Below are 13,448 nucleotides of genomic sequence, written 5' to 3'. Positions count from 1 at the left end.
GACAGTAGAGAGAAGGCCCTTAGCACAGTTCCTGGCACACAGTAAAGCTACAATACATACTAGGTTAGCAATTCTATGCAATAGGTATTACTGCACCCACCTTACAGAGAAAGTCAGTGAGGATAAAAGAGTATAATCCACAGTAGTTCCCCAAACTCTGATCCGTGGTCAGGTCCATTGGAATTAACTGAGGAGTTGTGTTTAGTCTGTTCGTTTGGGTTTTTTGTTTGTTGGTTTGTTTGTTTTTTTAAATATAGATTCTCAAGTCCTAATTTGGAAGGATTCCGATTCAAACTCTTTGGTATCTGACATGTAGTCCAATTTGGGAACTGCTAGTCTAATGGAATAAGTCCAGGCCCCAAAGTCAAACAGACCTGAAGTCAAATTTCAGGACTGCTGGACTGAATGGAGGCGCCAATGACAGGACCGGGCAGTTGTATTCTCTTTGGAAGGAAGCTGGGAAGCTGGAAAGCAGAAAGTCAAGTAGCAGTGTGTTCCTATAAATAATAGTAATTACAATAATATTTATTGCAGGTTTACAACGTGTCAAGCACTATTTCTAAGAGCTTTATATGCATCAACTCATTCAATTCTCACAACCCCCTACAAGGTAGATACTTTTAGTATTCCCATTTTACAGGTGGGAAAATAGAAACACAGAGAGAGGTCTTAAGATCTCATGCTAATTAGGCAATCTGAACCCAGAACTCACACTCTTAACTACTTCAGGAAATCCCCTCTTCCTTTGGACAATTCCTTTGGAAAACAAAGAAACTTCACACTTTAGAGACACAGATTCAGGAGTCATCAACTTAAGGGTAATGAGTTGTTCGAGGTTTCATGTAGAGAAAAGGAAATTACCCAGGACTATGTCTTAGGGCTAAGGATGTCACCTCACATTTAGGGGATGCAAGAAATAGAAGCCTCTTCACCTAACTTAAGCCCAAAGGGGGAGGTTTATTGGGAGCAGACAAGAATATCTCATAGGAAGAAGTACAGCTAGCCACGCCCCCACCCCCACCCCCCACAAAGGACCAGAGCTGCGGCACCATTGGCACAGAGCACTTCCCATCTCCTCCTCTCTCTGAGGTCACATGTCCCCTGGACTTGCCTTCCCTCTGCTTATGTGCCTTATGATTCTTTCTCTGTAGCTCATCACCCTCCGCCCCATTTGTACATGGCCCTTCATGAACGCTTTCAGCCACGGGGAGAGAAAGAGAACAGGAGAGGCTCAGACAGATCGTTCTCAAAGCTGGGGGTATGGACTGAGCAAGATCCCCCAAAGGTGCTACTGAAGCGAAAGAAGAATGAGAACAGGAGAAAATACAGAGTAGGAACAGCAAAAGAAGTGAGCAGTGAATAGCTGCGTTTGGGAGGCTTCAGAAGAAAGCCTCAGCAGGCAGGTTGAGAAGGTCACAGAAACGTACACGTGAGGCAAAGGTTTTGGTTGGAACACCAAAGAGACTGTTTCACTAACACTGCTTCTACAGCCACATCTGCCACAGGAAATTAGGGAAATCACAGACAGAAATGCGTGAAGGTGACATGGTGCCCAAGAGGACAGACAATTTTGTGAAGACGTTGGTTATTTAAGGGGAAATTAGAAAAAGAGTTGCGACCATCTCTCAGCAGCCAACCCAACTGAAAGTGGTCTATGTTTATAGGTGTGGGTACGGTTTTATTTTTTTAACCAACGTTGACTGTCTGGACACACAAAAATGGAACCTCTAAACATCGGGCATTCGTGGGCTTACCAGGATTTATACCTCTTTCAGCTGTTTTTGAAAAGATCTTCCTTGGCTCTTTTTTAAATGGGATGGTCATACCAGCCCAGAGCGGGAGAGTGTGTGCCCTAGACCGTGTAATTAGGCTTTAGGCTACATCTTGCTTGCAGACATGGCCAATATTCCAGAGACCTTGGCGTTCAAATGTCGAAGGGGCTTTTCCATTTGGCTGGGGGGTGTTTGCTAGAGGGAGCTAAAACACCAGTGACCACATCACTTCTCAACAGAACCCAGAAGAACAAATAGACACTGTCTTCAAAAAACTGGCATACTTTTTGCCCTGTTTTACTAGGCTGAACAGCACTAAAATTCAATCTCTGGATAATATATACACATGTATGTTACATACATATTATTATATATTATATATGTGTGCATATATATATGTGTGTGTATGTGTGTGTATCTCCATTCAGGCTAGTAAAGCAAAGTGAAGTGTTAAGTCATTTAAGAAATTCGTGAACTAAAAAAAAAAATTACAATATGCTTTTGAAAAAGCAAACAGGGGGCGCCTGGGTGGCGCAGTCGGTTAAGCATCTGACCGCGTCACGATCTCGCGGTCCGTGAGTTCGAGCCCCGCGTCAGGCTCTGGGCTGATGGCTCAGAGCCTGGAGCCTGTTTCCGATTCTGTGTCTCCCTCTCTCTGTGCCCCTCCCCCATTCATGCTCTGTCTCTCTCTGTCCCAAAAATAAATAAACGTTGAAAAAAAAATTAAAAAAAAAAAAAAAGAAAAAGCAAACAGGGGACTGATTGGGGGATGTGACCTAACATTATCAAAGCATGCTATAAGACTGTGGTAATTAAAATAGTCTAGTATTGGTTTAGAAACAGATCAAGAGATTAATGAAAAGGCATAGCATCTAGAAACAGACCAAAAAGACACAAAAATTGAGTATAATATAAAGGTGACTTTTAAATTACTGAGGAAAAACATGTGGAGTTTTCCACAAATGGTATTAAAGCAACTAGCTAGCCATATGGAAACACCTAAAGTTTGCTCTCTCCCTAAAATGTAACCCATCACTATTTAGGATTTAAATGTAAAGAGTGAAATCTATAAAAACATGGGAAGTAGGGCACCTGGGTGGCTCAGACGGGTATGCATCCAGCTCTTGGTTTCAGCTCAAATGATGATCTCATGGTTTGTGGGTTTGAGGCCCAGCCTCTGTGCTGACAGTGTGGAGCCGACTTGGGATTCTCTTTCTCCCTCTCTCTCTGCCCCTCCCCTGCTTGCGTGTGTGCACATGCTCTCTCTCACAAAATAAATAAAAATTAAAAAAAAAAACGGGGGAAGAAACTATGAATAAAATTTTTACAAACTTTAAAGATCTTTCTAAACATAACACAAAATCCAGGGACCATAAAAACAAAGGTGGATTACATAAACACACACACACACACACACACACACACACACACACACACACCATGAACAAAAGAACAACCAGCAAACAGGCCCACAACATATTATTAAGAATGCACCATACACATTCCAGTTAAAAGGTCAAAAGTTGGGTATGAGATGTAGGCAATGCTTCTAGGGACATTATTTAAACTTGTCATTCATAACAAGAATTCCTCTATGAAGCGTTACTCCTTGTAAAGTTGTCTGATTTCCTTGGCTCTCTCTCGGGTGTTTCTGGGTTTTTTATTTTGTTTTTTGTTTGTTTGTTTGTTTGTTTGTTTGTTTTAATAAAAGCCAATAATCCCCAAGCACTATCCCAAGCAACAAAGCCTGTTTGATTCTCTTCAGCAATTCTCTTTACTTCACTTGTGTAAAAACTACTGATTCAAAACCTACCTGAGGGAGACTTCCTCCCTGAGGAAGACTCCCATCTTGTACAAGAATGTGAGTCCATTATAAGAAGGTTGCTGCTCAAATCCCTGCTTTCTCTTTGCAATAAAAAATAAAAAGACCCAAATATCCATGTTTTTTTTTACAGTTTATAAAAACTAGTACATGTTTGTGACTTAAAAAATTTGGAAAACACATGAAGAAAGACACATGAAGAAGAAACTAAACATAATCTATAATCTCATTAAGCGAACATAACTCCTATTAAAATATTGATGTGTTTTCTTGGCTAAGTTTTCTTTGTAATTGTATTATATTGTGACATTTTATCACACTGACTTTGTTTTTTATCATCCTGCTTTTTAAAATTGATCCGTCATGGGGCGCCTGGGTAGCTCAGTCGGTTGAGCATCCGACTTTGGCTCAGGTCATGATCTCGCAGTCTGTGAGTTCGAACCCCGGATCGGGCTCTGTGCCGACGGCTCAGAGCCTGGAGCCTGCTTTGGGTTCTGTGTCTCCCTCTCTCTCTGTTCCTCCTCTACTCACACTCTGTCTCTCTCTCTTTCAAAAATAAAGATTTAAAAAATTAAAAAAAAACTGATCCAACATGAACATTCCTCCAGGCCATTCAGCTTTCTCCTATAACATGATGTCCTAATGGCGATGGCATATACCATTGTGTGGAGGAATTATACACCATTATGCAAAACTCTTATTCCTAATTGTCCTTCATTATAAACAGTTTTGAGTATGGTATACGCTTATGAAATGGGCCCACAGCTTTCCTACCCTACATCATTATCATACCGGGTTTCAAGAAATCAATCAGCGTAGACGAGGAATAAAACTTACATATTTTTCCTTGACAGTTTTCGTGTTGTCTCCTCCCGCAACTGCTTCTTTCTCTCTCTGTATCATAAATCTTACGTTAGAGACACAAGAAAATTTATATGCCATCCAATTAAAAACAAAACTGGAAATGACTATGGCTTGATAAGTGGTCTTTGGAAAATTTATTACCCCAATTCTGTGTTTCAAAGGGCACTCCAGCTATCTAAAGGATTGATTTGCAATAAAACTTACTGTAAATAAAGATATCCAAATCTTGAGCACAAATGGAGTCATTGAGTTTTGATTATATTATTATTTTTGTCTCTTGTGCCATGTCATGTCTTTTATTCTTCTACTGCTAAATAATTTCTTTGTGCGTTTGTGCATCTTCCAGAGAGAAGCAAGGAAGTATAATCAACTGCTGTTTCTTCTTAGCCGTTGGAACATTGGATAGGTGGCAAAGTTGAAAGTCATCAGCAAAACAAAGTTGTACAGTGACCCCTGTGCTTGTAAATCTCCCTCACTCTCAATGCCTTTGTCCACATTACACTGGCTCATACCTGCTTCTCTGCTTAAAGGTCACTTCCTCAGGGAAGCCTTCCCGGACCTCCCAGCCAAAGAAGTACCCTGTATTTCCTCTCTCAAAGCACTATCGCACTTGTAATTTCTTGTCTTTCTATAGACTCTGGGAGGCAGATACCATCTTTATGGTTCACTCAGCTCTCCTGTAGCTATCAAAGTGGCAGCACATTCACACAAACAAATACTGTTTGGATGAGTGAATAAACAACAGTGAAGAGATGTAAAAGTGAGGTGTACATTTTCCAGGCATACACACATCTTCTTTCGTAGACAAATATAGGAATCACCCCCTCCAATCACCAGCCCACATCAAAGAAAACTCCCCAGACCACCCTTTCTAAAATAGCAGCCTCCTTCCAGTTATGGAAGGAAGAAGTCACAGGGAGGAAAGGTACAGCATAGGGAACATAGTCAACGATATTGTCATAGCGCTGTATGGTGACACATGGGTAGCCATGCTTGTGGTGAGCACAGCATAAGGTATAAACTCGTGGAATCACTACCTTGTACACCTGAAACTAACGTAACAAGGTATGTCAATGATACTTCAGTACAAAAATACATGAAAAATAGCAGACACCCTGGGGCCCTGGGTGGCTCAGTCGGTTAAGCATCCGACTTCGGCTCAGGTCATGATCTCGTGGTCCGTGGGTTCGAGCCCCACGTTGGGTTCTGTGCTGACAGCTCAGAGCCTGAAGCCTACTTCGGATTCTGTGTCTCCCTCTCTCTCTGCCCCTCCCTTCTTGTGCTCTGTCTCTCTCAAAAATAAAATAAGTAAGTAAACGTTAAAAATTTTTAAGAAAAATAGCAGCCTCTCCATTTTACCCCATTCCTGTCCTTCTCTCCCCTTTTACCCTTCTTTATCTTCTTCTTTTTTTTAATGTTTATTTATTTTTGAAGGAGAGAGACACAGAGTGTGAGTGGGGGACAGGCAGAGTGAGAGAGAGAGATAGAGAGACAGAATCTGAAGCAGGCTCCAGGCTCCGAGCTGTCAGCACAGAGTGGGACGCGGGGCTGGAACTGACAAACCACGAGATCATGACCTGAGCCAAATCCAGAGGCTTAACGACTGAGCCACCCAGGTGCCCCTATCTTCTTTATTTTTTATTTTTATTTTTTTACGTTTATTTCTTTTTGAGAAAGAGAGAGACAGAGCATGAATGGGGGGAGGGTCAGAGAGAGGGAGACACAGAATCTGAAACAGGCTCCAGGCTCTGAGCTGTCAGCACAGAGCCCGATGCGGGGCTCGAACTCACAAACCACCAGATCATGACCTGAGCCGAAGTCGGATGCTTAACCGACTGAGCCACCCAGGCACGCCCCCCATCTTCTTTTTTAATAACACTTACCATTAGCTGACATTTTGTTACGTATTTATTTATTGTGTGTTCTCTGCAATGAGGTCTATAGGAAAGGGGTATTTTTGCTGCTCTATCTCCCACACCTAGAAGAGTCCCCATCGTATGTATGGTCAATGTATCAATGTTGGCGGAATGATTGAATGAATAAATGAGTAGATGAGATTCCACAACGTATCACTGTCGCACCATTTTGAGTGGCCATGTCAGACTTCAGGAAAGCCCCTCACATGATAATATAGGGACAACAGAATAAACACTTTTTCCCCCCAATTTTTCCTTTAATTAGTTGCAGTGTTCTTGCCACGTATTAGCCATTTTTACAGTTGCTGCTACCAAAATCTTTGTTTTGTCACCTAATAGTTAATTGACAATACATTCAAATAAAGTATTTCATGGAGTATAAAAAGAAACAACAACAAACTCTCCTGCAAGTTATAAGGGGTATGCTCTCTCTCAGTTTGTATTGTGTCGTTTTATTTTTTTGTCAAAGAGTCCAGCAAGAAGGGGTAGGAAGTTGATTCACCTTCGAGAAACTGAGTTGTTTTATCAACTGGATAAGATATTGTGCCCTCCTTTAAAATGTCAACTATAGGGGCGCCTGGGTGGAGCAGTCGGTTAAGCATCTGACTTCAGCCAGGTCACGATCTCGCGGTCCATGAGTTCGAGCCCCGCGTCGGGCTCTGGGCTGATAGCTCAGAGCCTGGAGCCTGTTTCCGATTCTGTGTCTCCCTCTCTCTGTGCCCCTCCCCCATTCATGCTCTGTCTCTCTCTGTCCCCAAAATAAATAAACGCTGAAAAAAAAAATTTAAAAAAAATAAATAAAATGTCAACTATAAAGTTAGAACATAAAGACACAGAAAAAGTCAAAAAAAATAATGTGCTAAATAATGCTGCACGAAAAGTAAGACCCCCATCACATACAGAGTAAAACTTTGTTACGTAAGATACAGACATAGGGACAAATTTGCAAGACTTCTAGAGATATGTCGATAATTTTATTGAAGAGTTTATGGGATAGACTTTCTGCAAAGTTGTTTATAATAATAAAAATGATTTTTAAAGGAAATCAGGAGAGCCGAGTGTTCCAGAACACTTCATGTGTTCTCTGGCACCACTTCATGTTATTCTGGTTTTCTCTCCTTAGAGTCGCCAGTTATCCAAATTGTACAGCCTTTGAGATAACTTGCCCCGGTTGAGCTGGGATCCCTGGAAAATTCCAGCGTGATCTGCTCTTAGGTCTTGGATCGCACTTTTTTGTCTCAATAAACTAACTGGGAAATACCAAGAGTCACGTTTTGTATGTCCAGTTCCAACATGAAATTGAAAATAACTGACAGCGTACTAGTAATGCTTAGCATTATTTTTATTTGCAGATATTCTCCAGCGTGAAGCCCTGCCTCTGGGGAATATACTCTGCTGTCTAGGGATCTGTCAGAGAGCTAAGAGACCACCACACTATAAGCCCACAACCCCACAGCCCACACAAAGTCAATGTCTTAATCAAGAGTCCCAGTTTGGGCCCAAAAGAGGAAGTTATATTTTTCCCAGAGGCCATGGTCAGAGACTTCATGTTTCCTAGGGACAGCAGGTTTCAGAAAATGCAGGTGACTAGCTGTACCCATGTAATTCCTATCTCATTTATTCCTCCACTGTCTCCCCCTATCATGGGTGCCATATTGGCATCTTGGAGGGTTGGCTGTGACTCCTGGTTCATTACAATATTTAGGAGTTAACCTTTCCACGTAGGTGAAACTAAAAGAGTTGGCAGCCTTCCTGGTAAAATCATATTTCCTCCCCACCCCTGCCTAATCCTAGGGCTTAAAGATAGATCTGATAAACAACAATTTCATTGTAACCAGGGGGAAAGACTACATTAAGTCTCTCCGTCTATTTAATACTTCAACCCAGGTTTTCAGCATCCAGCTGTGTTCATTTGTAAGACATTCGATAGTCTCTTATTCCACAAATGGAATTCTTTTTGACAATGATGAATGAATGAAGTACAACGCAACTATTTTTAGTATGGTAATTGTAATTAAAAGGCAATGGTATGATACTCTTGCCCAAGCATGTCTGAGATCTCCCTTCCATTTTCTCAGAACAATGCTTAATATGCCTGGTTGCAGAGACTTGTTGCTTGTTTCCCTTCTGGTGAAGAATAGGTAACACTTGACATTCTTCTAAAACAAAGTGAATGGTGTGTCTGAAATTGTGGTTTTGGCCAGACACAATCCTCTCTTTCTCCGTTTCTTCATTTGCGCATTCCGGGGAATGAAATTTCTTCTCCACATATGATGGTAAATTACTATGAACCTAATCAATTTCTTAGGAAAGTAATTCTACTATATACCTAAACATTTTTTTAAGTGTAGGATAGTTTGTTATTTTATTGTTTAAAAATAGACAAGGCAGGGCACCTGGGTGGCTCAGTCAGTTAAGCGTCCAACTTCAGCTCAGGTCATAATCTCACAGTTGGTGAGTTCAAGCCCCACATCGGGGCTCTGTGCTGACAGCTATGTCTCCCTCTCTCTCTGCCCCTCCCCCGCTCGCACTCTATCTCTCTCAAAAATAAACATTTAAAAAAGTTTTTAAAAAGAATACACAGAAGGCATACCTAATAGTAACTGCCACTTTCTCAGGGCTTTCTAAATAGTCTCTCTATATTGACTTAAGCCAACCCGATGGACATAACAACTCTAGAGGTAAGCTTCCATTTTATCCTCATTTTATAGATGAGGAAATTGAGGCATAGCAAGTTTAAGTAACCTGTTCAAGGATATTAGCAAGCAAATAGCAGAACCCCAATTCAAAACTGGGCATTCGGCTCCAGTCTCTGACCTCAATCTACATGCTGTCCTCACAGCAGCTCTCTTGGCATCTGAGCATTACTCCCATTTGGTGGATGAGGCCACTGAGGCTTGGAGAGGTAAAGTTACTTTCCCAGCATTGCAAAACTGGTAAGCAGCTAACCTAGATTTCAACCCAGGCTTTAGGTCTCTTTGGTTCTAACGTCTGTGTTCTTTCCATCCCTGAAATAATGCTGCCTCAGTGCTTTTATTCCTATGGTCCTTTCAGAAAGTATATTGTGCCCTAACTAGATTTGTGTGTGCTAGTGTGAAAATCCAGCCATTGCAAAGAACTTTTTTTTCCATAAGAAATGTTTTCAAACTTCCAAAGGATCGTCTTAAAAATGACTATTTGCCATTCACATCTGGAAGTTAAGAATCAATCAAGATTAGAAAATAGGGTCCAACTCTACAATGTTAGGTGCCACGGTCTTTTGAAAGGTACAAAAAGATTCCGTTTTGTTTCTTATTCTGCAAAGGGGCTACCAGGGTGGTTGAACTAGCAACATACATTGTCTCTAAAATAAAACAAAGACTGTAAAAACTGAAAACATACATAATGCTTTAATTTTTTTTTCTGATCAGTTACTAACCATGCTTCTAAACTGTGCTTATCCTCTGCAAAGCAAGCAGTAAGAGGCCATTAACTGCAATGCAGAAAGCTTTTTTTTTTTTTTTTAAAAGCTTCCCTCTCCAAGTTTTTGTTTGCAGGCAAGTCCTTGGTGCGCACTTGAACACGCTAGGGAGACTGCACCAGCCGGGCTGCCTTGGAATGATTCTAAAGATAAAAACTCCTTGAAAAACAAGCAGTCAAACCTGATTATCATAGAACCCCACAGAATAACACATCACTGATATTTTTTGTACACACGAAGACCCAAAAGGCCTCGTATATGTTTTTTTATTTCTGTTTCAGCAAATTTTAAGCTGAAGTGTGACTTCCATGTTCAGCATTAATGAGACTTTTGCTGTGCTTTGAAATTTGCTGTCGTCCATTTCCTGTGCATTTACTGTTTTTGAGACCAGTTCAGCCAACTAGAGAGTCCTGCTCACTCTATCCTTCCTGGGTCATTAGAATCTGATTTATTGAACAGTGGTCTTCCTCCTACAAGGTGCTCCCCCTTAAAAATATCTATCCTTTAAAATAGCTGTAAGGGTGCCTGGATGGCTCAGTCAGTTAAGAATCAGACTCATCATGACAGCTCAGGTCTTGATTTCAGGGTTGTGAGTTCAGGCCCTGTGTTGGGCTCCACACTGGGGGTAGAGCCTACTTAAAAAAACAAACAAACAAACAAACAAACAACAACAACAAAACCATATAAAAACAAAAAACAGAACACAAAACCAGCTACAAACCTTAAAAGAGAAACATTTTAAGTGCTGCTTAAAAGAGTATGCTTGGGAATCCATTGGTAGAGGAACCACTCTTGCAATAAAACATTAAAATGAGCTGTATGTGTATGTGAACAGTTACTTCATAGAACATAGAGAAAAAAAAATGTTGAGCTTCAGATTTAAAAATGTCTGGAACTTGGGGCACCTGGGTGGCTCAGTGGGTTAAGTGTCCAACTTCGGCTCAGGTCCTGATCTCACGGCTTGTGAGTTCCAGCCTTGCATAGGGCTCTGTGCTAATGGCTCAGAGCCTGGAGCCTGCTTCGGATTCTGTGTCTCCTTCTCTCTCTGCCCCTCCCCCAACTTGTGCTCTGTCTCTCTGTCTCTCAAAAATAAATAAACGTAAAAGAAATTTTTTTTAAATGCCTGGTACTTTGTGTTAAGTGTGTGTGCATCCCCATCACTGATGTCAACGGAAACATTTATTTTCTGTAGATACATTGCTCAACAAAAATTGCTATTCTCTCTCTCTCTCTCTCTCTCTCCCTCATTATTGTTGACACACATCTCAAAAGAGGTTGTCTATATTTGTGGCCTCCTGTCACTCACTTCAAAATCCTTCCTCATCTCCCTGTATACCCATTTTTCTGAACGACATCCTAAAGTCAAATGGCTTTTCCTTAGTCTTCAGTCTCCTTAATTTGAGAACAACACAAATGAACAAAATTTAAAGCTGGAAAAATAATTACCAAAGTTGATTTGACATCTCTTAAGTGATAGGAAACAGGGTATTTTGCTGCTTAGTAATTAGACATAAATATTAACTAAACATTGTAAATCGCTTTAGTTGACAGTGTTGCTTTTACCCATTCCAATCAATTTTTATTTTTCAGCTGTTGCTTTGCTTTATTTGATCAACTATTGAATTTTATTTCATTTAATATTGTCTATGCACCAAGCACCATGCTAAACATTTGGTACATATTATTTCATTGATTCCTCACATATGTGCTAAGATTATCGTCTTTATTTTACCAGAGATGAAATGGAGACCCAGAATAATCAATGCATCCAAGATTATGGCTAACAGGGGAACAAAGATCTGAATCAATCTTTTTTAGACATGAAAGTACTTGCTCTCAGTTCTCCATATCTACACACACTATCAGTTGTGATCATTTTTTTTCTGGCACCACATACATGTTAATACCCAAGGCACATATGCATTATCCCATCAGTCGGCCTGGCACTCAGTAAACATTTAAGTATTAAGGAAGATTCCACCTCTTAAAATAATAAGAGGTGTCAGATTCTTCTGACATAATACTCTTTTCATGCCCTATCCCCATTCCTCCTTACTACTCTATTCCAGTGGTTCTCAGAGTGTGGGTCCTGGGCCAGCAGCAGCACCTGGGAACGTGTCTGAAATACAAATTCCTAAGAAACAAAACAAATGAGCAAAGGGACAAAAAAAAGGAGAGAGAAGCAAACCAAGAACCAGAGTCTTAACTAGACACAACAAACTGATGGTCACCAGAGGGGAGGATGGTGGGCAGATGGGTGAAATGGGTGATGGGGATCAAGGAGGGCGCTTATTGTGATGAGCACCGGGTATTGTACCACCATATTGTATTCCTGAAACTAACATTACACTGTATGTTAATGGATCGGAATTTAAATACAAATTTTAAAAGAATGCAAATTCCTAGGCCCCGCTCCAGATCTACTGGATCAGAAATTCTGTGAGTGAGCCCAGCAATCTGGTTTAACAAGCCCTCCAGGTGATTCTGATACATGCTGGGGTTTGGGAACCACGACTGTGCACTTACTGTCCTCGGTATACTTGAGAACAGTAGAGCTAGGTTCCCTACTGAGCTGGGAAGCATGATCCGTCTCTTTTGGTCACTCTTGTATGCCCTGTACTTAGGCCAGCACGGGACACATAGTAGGTGTTCCACAAAACGTTCGTGGAAAGAAAGAATGAATGAATAATTACAAAATGAATTCCACAAGTATATGGAAAGCTTCAAGTGCTAACACCCTTAGAAGAGCTCATGTAATGCCGCTGAATTGTAGACGTCTGGTAAGGGGCACCTGGGTGGCTCGGTCAGTTAAGCGCCCGACTCTTGATTTCGGCTCAGGTCATGATCTCACGCTTCCTGAAATCGACCTCCACGTCAGGCTCTGCGCTAACAGCACGGAGCCTGCTTGGTATTCTCTCTCTCCCTCTCTCTCTGCCCCTCCCTCTCCTCTCAAAATAAATATATAAACATACATACAAATAAATCAATAAGTAAGTAAACAAATAAAACAAACAAACAAATAGATAAAGGTCTGGTCAGAATGGGAGGGCGCAGAATGTTGGGAGGTCCTGGGAAGGAAAGAGAATTAACATTTGCTCAGCACTTGTCTACGTGCTGGGGACTTTTCAAAGGCTTTCTAATAACTCCCAGCAACCCCAGGAAGAAGCTGTTCTCATCCTCGCCTGAAAGACTAAAAACTGACGTTCAGAGAGGAAATGTGCCCGGAGGCACAGAGCTGGCGGTGGGTGGCACAAACCCAGTGCCCTTACTCTTTCCTCCTCTCCATGTTCCCACTATAGACCACCACCGGCAGCCAAGGAGCGGAAAAACGGAAGCAGGAAGCCCTGGTGGGAAAGACAAACTCCATGGACCACTTTGCCCGGCATCATCACCGTCACCTCCACTCCACTCGTTTGTTCAGGACGCTGAGTTAAGCAGAGGCTTTAAGCTCTTAGTGATGCGTTCGTAGGCATTTTGCTCCATTCTTCATCGCCTTCACAACCCTCCCGGCCTCGACTGGCCTCAACATCGTACCTTCTCTCATCTTCTCCTGTCTGTGTGTGCCTTTTCGTCCACCTTCACTCACCCTGAATGGAGACGTCAGCTCGCTGAGC

Source organism: Prionailurus bengalensis, chromosome D1 (genome assembly GCF_016509475.1).
Source record: "Prionailurus bengalensis isolate Pbe53 chromosome D1, Fcat_Pben_1.1_paternal_pri, whole genome shotgun sequence".
Lineage (NCBI taxonomy): Eukaryota > Metazoa > Chordata > Mammalia > Carnivora > Felidae > Prionailurus > Prionailurus bengalensis.
The sequence above is the reverse complement of the archived record's forward strand: the minus strand, read 5'-3'. Positions refer to the sequence as shown.